Source organism: Metopolophium dirhodum, chromosome 8, assembly GCF_019925205.1.
Source record: "Metopolophium dirhodum isolate CAU chromosome 8, ASM1992520v1, whole genome shotgun sequence".
NCBI lineage: Eukaryota > Metazoa > Arthropoda > Insecta > Hemiptera > Aphididae > Metopolophium > Metopolophium dirhodum.
Window position 1 is genome coordinate 23,775,055 of NC_083567.1, and position 10,304 is coordinate 23,785,358.

The following is a 10,304-nucleotide window of genomic DNA, read 5'->3' on the forward strand; positions in this document are numbered from 1 at the left end:
ATTAAATTCTATTTAAATAAAACGTTTATAAAGTTATATTATAAATTATAATATAATATTTAAGTTTGATTTTTAATTTAAAAATATTATGAGTTTACAATATTACCTCGGAATGATTATTTTATGCATAAACTTTTTAAAGATTAACAATAAACAATGGATCGTTAGGAATTTAAAAATTAAACAAACAAAACTTGCATGGTATAGACTATAAAGCCTATAATGTGACTACCTACCAGCTGCAAAAGTATAGTATATCTAATAGTATTTAGTAATAAGTATTATATGAAACAGATAAAAAAAAATCATTTATTTTTCTATTAATTATAGGATAGTAACTATATAGGTACATATTATCATATCAATAGACATAATGAATAAGTTGTATGCATATTCACAATTTTGACAAACACAATAGCTACATAAGTGCATAACACAAATTACTCATTGAATACTAAATAAACAAATATTTTCCCGACAATATATACATATTATTATATGTAACAGTGGTATCACTGTTATTCAGAATTACATATTATAATATGTACGTCGTTGTACGTTTTACCTAAAAATAAGAATACAACTGTGTTAGCTAGTTTTGGATATGATGACGCATTTAATGAATGATGCATGCACAATAAATAAAATTATAGATGGGGATTACATTAAAACATTTTAAGCCATTTTTATTAATTTTTTTATTTTCCTTTAACTGTATAATAGTCAATATGTTAGCCGTTATAGGTTACACAGTTTACATAGTTTGAGATCAGGTGTATCAAACAACATATTGTTTATTATTAGAGCGGTTTAAATTTTTAATTTGGGATTCTGCGCGTTGATTTGTTTTATTATTCTAATTTTTTACCTTTTTAGTCGAAGTAATACTTAATATTATTCGAGAAGCTACATTTTAGTTAGGTCATTTTTTGTCTTTTTCATAAGTTTTTTTGGGCTAACCTAACTTAACCTCTTAACCTAACCTACGCGGAGAAACTTTTGTTCACCAAAAATATGAAATTAATAGCATTTACCTATTTTCAACAAAATCAGTTTTTGTTCAATATTTTTAACAATAAACTATTATTAAAAAACTGAAAAATATTAAACAATGCATACAAAAAAAAAACTCAAATAAGAGCTCTTTCTAAGATTCTACTTAAAATATATTACATGTATATAATTGATCAGACCTGAAGAAAATAAACTGTATTTTAGCTGTTAACAATACATTTACATTATAAAAAACTAATCACTTTCACTTGCGTTTTTAACAAAAAAAGTACCTATACTATGCAACATTTTTTTATATTTTTAGAAAAATTGTTTAGGACGACAGTAGATACCACAAAACTATAGAAGTGTTAACTATTTTATAAGAGTTTACACTGTTTACAATTATGTATAAAGAAACTAGAGGTCTCTATTTCACGTGTATATGCGGATAAACAGACACACGAGGAATTAAAATTCATGCATCCAATCACGTGATTTATTTTACGTGAATCTGTGAATTTAATTTCACAGGAATCTATGAATTTCGTTATTAAATCACGCGTTTATTATTACATGTGGAATTTTATTTTCAATGGTTTTCTGTTTCTACATCAATTATTTATTTTGAACCAGAAACTCCACACAAAACTAATATTTTAGAATGCTGTTTTTTGATAGTTATCTATTTTAAAATGTATTTACATTTTACATACATTTAAAAATAATTAAAAAAATATTCAAATTGAACAATGAAAACACAATTTCATAAATTTCGCTAAAAATATGTTCTATAGCATAAAAATGAATAAAAATAAAAACGTGTTTTTTTAATTTAATTAATTAATTATTTGCTTACAAAAAGTACAATTTTAGCACATTCTAACCTAACAGATAAACAGATATCCACGCGTATGAGTGTACATATATTATGAATGATAATAAGAATATAATACCTTTAATTATTACATGTTGCGTGAAATTAAATAACAATAATTTATAAGAAATTTAAACGTAATAAATTTTATTTATTCTAATAAATTTCTATTTTGATAAAAAAAAATCAACATATTAATATTTTAGGGGGTGTCTTCAAAATCAGAACAAAAATCAACCGACTTAATTGTTATAAATTATTTCTATTCTAATTAAAGACTATTGTACCTATTTATGTATTAATATGTAATGTGTTGAAATATTAAATAACTAATGCTAAAATGTTAACATAATACAGCAAATGTTATTACTTGTGAAAATATATTTTAGGTTAAGAAATTGGTGAGGGGAGGGTTGCCACCACGACTAAAATTTTTGTTTTTTTAGGTATTATTTATAATATCACCTATATAATAGTTATCATGGATATAAAAAAGAAAAAAAATCCCATAAAACTATTATGTCTATTGATGTAAAATATTGATAATATTTTAGAAAAGAACTTTAACTATCAAGTCATATTAATTAATTTATTTCATAAAACAAATTAATTTGGATTGCAGTTATTATACTAACAATTATTTTAGTAAGATACCTCATAATAGGAATGTACAACGATCTTCTAGTATTCTTTAAAAAGTAGCAATTAAAAGAAAATATGTTTGGTTGTAATACTTTTTAATCGTTTCTCTTAAGGGAAATATCCTCTATTCGGACTAATAAGTATTAATATATACGTGTTATAATATTTTTATAAATGACTATTTGAGTCGTTTAATTAATTGATGTAACAGAAAGAATCGTAAATTACCTACTTAGTAATTTATATCATCAAGCACCTAATATCTTATATAATACGATTTTATAAAGCAATTACTATTTATAGTCGTTATTCAATAAGCTTGATTAAGGTTTGTTTATAAGAATATTATTTCAGGAGGGACGGGCGGAACAGAGTTTTTAAGTTTGTAATCGATTTAGGATATTGTACCTATAGTTATAATAGGTAAATACAGTATAGATAATATTAATAAATGATTTATAATATTTATATTTAATATAAGTATTTGGTTTTACAGATTTAGGTATCATATTAATTAATTACATATTATAATATTCATATAAAATAAATAGGTTATGGTTATATTTACACATAGATATGCATGTATACAAGACACAAGTATTAGGTAGGTACCTAATTGATATCATAGTTTTGATAAATTGTATATTTTTATAGTTAATATTAAATATTTTTATGAAGTGTACAATATATTTTAAATAATAATGGGCATTTAATAGAATATTTTTAAAAATGTCCCATGGTTAAGACGTACCCGTCTATTTCCTGACAATTTTATTTTTAAAAACTTGTATTTACTATTTGTACGTGTCTTAAATATAGAATACATTTTCCTAAATTAAAAACAAAATTAATCTCATTTAAATTCTTATGATATTTATCATGCCACAAGTAAATCGCATTATATTATTTGAATAGAAAACATAATTGAAGCAGCTATATATTATACAACCAACTCATAACTTATTGTCAATACTATCATTGAGTATACATTGTAAACTTGTATACAACATACATATAAAAATACATATAAAAATATATAATATTATCATCTGTAATGAGCATGATAAGTAATAACAAGACATTTAAAAAAACAAAGTACCTAAATAAATAACAATTTTAAAAAATAACCAACATCTTAATATAGTCAAAGTGTCAACAAAATTATTTTCGATATTTTGGATCATACATTTTTACACAATATTTTACAAATAGGTTACCTACTTATCTCTATATAGGTTAAAATAATGTTTGTACATTTAAGTTGTATTTACAAACAACTAATAGATTTAATTTACGTTTAACATTTAGGTAATTAAAATAATTACAGCATATTATATAGAATATGGATTCTTCACGCAGAGAGGCACGTCATAATATATATTATTATATTAAAAAATTAATTTAAGAGATTATGTTTATTGATACTGCAGATAACGTATATTATGCAAATACATATTGTACGGTACGAGATGATTGCAGTAGTAGTCAGTAGTTGATGTAGCTATTATAGTCGAAGATAATACGTATTATTATAGGCAAAGTTCTCCGAAGATAAAGGAAGTAATGCATATCGATATCTGTATTATGTTTGCTATTAAAAGGTAAACTTAATAAAAAAAAAATTAAACTTCCCCTAAAATAATTCAACTAAATTTCCGATAATAGTTATACTATTATATTATAGTTTTTGTTAAAACAACTTCGTACTTAAAAAAAATACAACGAAAAGGATTATAATATTTAATAATATTATATTGATAGGAGTGATAGGACTAGGACGTATAACTATATAATATTATGTTGCATGATGGGAATTTTGCATCGCGGTTACACAACAGTACGACACTACCGGTAACGGTGTGCCACAAAACAATCGCACGTAGGTATATGAAACGCAGTGGCGCAAATAGGTGGGGTGGCTTGGGAGAGCTTAGCCCCCTCAAAAAAAAATAATATAATATATATTATAATTTTAAAAAAAAATTTGGGGCTTGAGCCCCTCTCCCCTAAACATTTTTCCTATTTGCGCCACTGATGAAACGCTACAATAAAATCAAACAGCGAAAAAGTCCCTTACCTCAGCTAGACTCAGACCTGTGTGGCGGGCGTGTGTGTAGCTGTAGTCTCTTACAGACTAAGACGAGTGTTGAGTATTTTGAAAAACCCAAACAGCCTCGCTCGTAGTTTCGGTGACGTTATCACAATGCAAACAGACATCCGACCGGTAGACGCGTACCGACGCACAACATAATATGGATATGATTATTGTTACTATTAACGTAGGTACTCGAGTTCAGAGGTTTTTTGAGATTGGTAATTCGACTGTAAGTTATATGCGGCGTGTTATATATAATATAATTTATTATTGTCGTTATTATCCGCTAAATCCAACAACAAAGGCGCAAAAATATCGTACGAAAAAAAATTGATAAAACGGTGCGTGGGAAAAAACACAAAAAAAACCACTACCGTGTCGCAGCGAATTATACTATTCTCGTGAAAAATATAATCTCGCACGTTTGGCGGGACCGACGCCGGTCTGACCGTCACTGAAATATGAACCTGACACCGGCGAGTTTGACGCCGGACTACCAACGTGGTCGTGACTCGCGGTATACGCACGGCGCAGACGCCCCGCTGACACCTGCCACCGCTGCCGGAGCTGCCGCGGTTGACGACGGCGCGATAACGCGGTAATGGTATACTATTTAGGTATGGTATAATCTCGTAGATCGCGGCGTCGATTCGTCACGACAATAATATTATATAATCATAATTATTATAAGATCAATTGACGACGGCGTTATTACTCATTATTATCATCGTTATTTCGTATAATTGCGTATAGTTTACTCGTACTAATATGGTACCGCTTGCTACCGTTTGTTGAGACAGCCGCGGTATAGACGGTATAGCACACCCATTTTTTCTAAAGATGTCAAATTATTAATGTTTCTCCACGTATTCACCTGCACATATTAAATGTACAAAAAAAAAAAAAAATGCTTTAATGAGTTTTATTACGTTAATAACATTCATCATAATACCCACAATAATAGGTAGTTATTAGTTTATCTTTATCTCATATTGTAATGAAATAATCCAAAAGTAAGCTAGTAAATGTACCAGCTTTCAAGCCACCCACTACTTATTTTGATGAAGATGACCACCAATAACCCTGTATCCCTTAGCATGTGCAACCGGTCTATTATTATACAAGGTGTAGTAGAAAAACTTGACAAAAAAAATGATGCTACTTAAACGTATGACAAAAATTGTTGAAATCATATGATTAGTAAATAATTTAAAAAATATACTCATGTCAAAAAATTCCCCAAAAAATATTTTGAAAAAAGTTATGACGTTCCAAATGCATTTTAATCAAAAAAATATTGATATTTTAAAAAATTCTAAAAAATATACTTCTTGACTTAGATAAATGTTTTTACTATCAAAATTTTTCTTATATTCAGATTCACAAATTGGTTGTATTGAATAATACCCAAACAAATTTAAATCAAATTTTAAATTTTTTGTTTTCAGTGTTAAAAAATAAAAATAATTTTTTGTATAATATATGTGTAGCGCAAGTGACTAAGTTATATATATATAAAAAAAAAATTTATAAATATTGATTAGATCAAAATATGTTATTCCAAAAGTAAGTTCTATCTGTTACACCCTGTAGTCTTCGGTTGTAATATACATTATTAAAAACAGTGTATGCAGCAGGTATACAGCCACTGAGCCGCTTATGATCTATGTGATGACGTAGGAATGATCATTAATGACGTTGACGGTCGTGTGCTTCTGTGGCTGTTGACTAGATTTCAATGCTAATGGAATACCCATTTCTGTAACTTGTAAGGCGTGAATCATTTAAAACTGGGAATCACTCGTTTATATAGCCGTAATAGAAATACTAGCGAAATCGTAAATGCTGCAATATCGTGTATGATAAACATAATATAATTGTGTGCTTATAATTTATATACATGATACATCTAACAGATAATTTATTTCTATAATTATCTTTATAGGTTTTGAATTTTTGTGGCTTAAACGTGCATCCACTGCTGCTTTTGACCCCTCTGTTTTCGAGATAAAGTGTAAGTATATGGGTCCCGCATTTCAACCAAAACCGTTTAACAGATTTAGGTAACCTGCAATTTCAACACTTTAGCCTAAAGATATTAATATTGTCCATAAAATAATTGTTTATTTACTCTATGTAGATTTTATTCGTAATGTTATTTAGTATTTATACACATTTATTATTATCACATTATTACACAATTTAAATGGCAATTAATATATTTAAGCCAGAATGTGTAATATAAGGTTCAGGCGTTTTTCCTATTTTGGACGAAAAAAACAGACTCGTTTGTGCAGTGGAATCATTCAGTAGGTATATAATACATTTATAGTTATATAGTATATCTTTAGGTATTTATATAATTATAATAATATATATCACATAATATATATTATACAAAGGTACCTCGTACCTATATAATTGTACTAATATTTAATAGACATATTATTATGAGGTAAACCATTATCAATTAGGTATTATGCTAGCGGTCCAGTGTTATTATAGCATTAATATTATATAGGCATAAGTGATTAACAGTCGTATTGTTTTTAAAGTTGACGACTGGACATCTAATATCTTATAACTATTATTTTTATTAAAACAACTAATGTCTAATTAACACAATATGTATTTGTACAATACGTTGATTTCCTTATTATAGGTACATTGTCACGTTTTAACCATTTCTCGAGCTAAATTCATACTTTTTTTACAAAACGTGTGATCCGCCATGTTCACGATTAAACCTGCTTCAACATTTATTTTAAATAATATTAATATTAAATAAGCGTATGAAATTTAAACGACTAAAAAGCCACCAAATATATAATATATTTTATAAACCTACCATTATAATATTATAATAAAATAGTATGTGTATAATATTATATTCCTTACCCATCCCCTGCCAATAACCTTAACAAAAACGGTTTGAATGCTTAGTTAAAATAAATTTGTAATTCAACTAAAATAATTCACATAAATTATAGCTCTATAAATTGTCAATTTCAGATTCTTAAGAAACTCGAAAGCAATATTGTTCATATTTCTATTTCCAGTTTAGGTAAACCAAAAATATTTAAGACCGTGATAAATATTACACCATAATAATTATACCTATGCGTAGAAGAAAGTAGTACTTTTTGATTAATTTTTTTTTCTTATTAATCCAAAGCTAAGTGTAACGTAATGCCCCCTTTATACCCCCCTTTATCACATACATTTATTCTACATATCTATATGGACTGGATTGTATATATTTATATTAAAGCAATAAACAATAAGTAGGTTACGTATAGTTACATAATTACATAATTTGTAAACTTTAACGTACTTTAACGTAAAATATGCACATAAATATTCACTCATATAAATTTTAATTCTTAATAATTAGTAATAATTTAAAATAAAAATAAATAAAAATGTTAAATATTTATATAAAAACGAATGAGGTTGTAGTAGTGAATATTATTTTACCCATCAAAAAAAAATCTATATATATATACTATTGCAACTTGAATAAAATAAAATAAATATCATTTTGTCCTCGCTCATCACGATAACCGACCTCGCAGCTCAATTTTATACTTTTAAATTGACTTATATTAGCGAATAATATTGTTAGCACTCGATGTAAAACCTTGTCTACTTTGTCCACGAACTTGATCAGTTTTTTATTGTAATATCAGTAAAAATAATTATTATTATAGAAACCATTAATGGAATAATACTATGATATAATTAAAATTACGCAAATCCATAACAAGTACCTATACCTATTTTTGATACAATAAGTTTATTAATTAAAATGCATCGTACATATTTATGAATTTGATACGACTATTGGTAGGTGAATTTTGAATTATAGCGAGCTCACCGTTGCAAAAGTTCTGGGAAGATTTAAGTAGAATATGTAAGTACCACTTTTAGTACATAAAAAAATTTTTATTTGTCGTAATTTGTTTTGTATTATTGTCAATTTAAGAATATATATATTAGGTGTACATTTATATTTTTTATTGCTTATGATGTAAACGTTTGACATTAATATAGGGGCGTCATTTTTTTTGGGGGGGTGCAAAGTGTACATTTGCACCAAATTTTTTTAAAACGCCTTCTTTGGCCTGCCAACAATAAATATAAGCGCCGATATACCTAAGTGTTTGATATTATATATATTTTATATTTTTTCAGTATTAAGAAAAAAAAATTTACTATTTTAATGTGGTTTTGTGGTCCCGCAATATTATAATTGATAACATTTTAACACAAAGATTGTGAAGAAGGGTACCCATAAAATATATTTCTGGTTTTATTGAGCTAGCTATATTATATATTTTGAGTATGGAGGGAGAAAAAATGTGTAGGTTAGGTTCGGTTAGTTATTTTATTATAAAGGTCTTTTATACCCATACATTTATTTACCAAGCGTAAAATGTAAATAACACTGTACACTGGTATCCACAACATAAAATAAATACATTAAAAGTAGGTACCTACACATAGTTCGTCAAAAATAGTAACAATATTATGATATTTTCATACTAATATAAGTGACATATTAAATAAATTATACAAATAATCTAAAGTTTTTGGCCCCAATTGACCCCCCCCCCTCCCAAAATGTTTTGTATGTGGTCAGGTAATGATTTGAATGGCCTGCAAACATTTCGGCACCAACAAAAAAAAAGTCGAAATGACGCCCCTGCATTAATATAATACCGGCACTATATTCCTACTGCAAATTTAATTTATACATTTCCCCAAGACCAAGGACAGTAAAAAACAAGAATATTTTTATATTCACTAGAAGTGAATTCTGGGACTAATTATGTTTAATTATATATTTATTAGTTTTCAACAGAATAGTACATTTCTTTAGTTATTTACATTTTTTGATATGCGTTAGAATCTAGAACATCTCTATCATAGTAGTTATATCTGCTTTTAATTCAAACGAATATAACTATATTATACTGTTCAGTGTAATTTAAATTAAAAATATGCTGTATTTAAGTTATTTCTGTAGTTAGGTATAAGCCTATAAGGAGTGTATAACTTTAGCTTTACCTTAATATATATACTTTATATATCATATAGAAGGTGTTATAAGATGCAACCGTTAAAGCCAATTAGGTTTGTGAGTTAATTCCATAACTATAAAGAGAACGCTTATGATGAAAATTGCTATTGGCAAATATTTTTGCCTCGATGTATATATAGTAGAGTAATGTGATCCCTAACTCAGTGTTACAATATTGATACTGTCTAGTCTCCATTACCATTTAAAAATATTAAATTTGGATGCAAGATTGATATCATGGCCATTTTTTAAATTCTATTCGTCTAAAAATGTTAAATAAAATATTAATTGTAAAACAAAGAAATAATAATAATATTAAATGTCGTTAAAATGTTTGGAATTATGTTGATAAATAATATTAGAAGTTTTTGTTTTTCAATAACTTAATAAAATTTAATAATTTTGGATTAGTTAAAAATCAAATTACTTATTAGGATAGGATCAAAGTGCAATATTATTTACTGAAAAAGTTTTCCAATGATTAAACAAATAAAGATTTTTACGATTCTGTCAATAGTTAATAGATAAGTATTTTTAGTGAATTTAAAATAACAGGAGCTTGTACCTAATATAAAATCTTGTCAAACTTCCAATAGTCTACTTTATGGTTGATA

General features: G+C 26.7%; 1 protein-coding gene across 2 annotated transcripts in view; it reads right to left on the bottom strand.

Annotated features, from left to right (window-relative positions):
* LOC132950245 (uncharacterized) overlaps nucleotides 1-5,162 on the bottom strand; it is a 37,954-nt gene extending 32,792 nt beyond the window's left edge. For both annotated transcript variants that reach the window (XM_061021578.1, XM_061021576.1), the window contains exon 1: nucleotides 4,590-5,162. The gene's annotated coding sequence lies outside the window, so the exon portion shown is untranslated. The remainder of the gene's footprint in view (nucleotides 1-4,589) is intronic.
* Nucleotides 5,163-10,304: the final 5,142 nt, after the last annotated feature.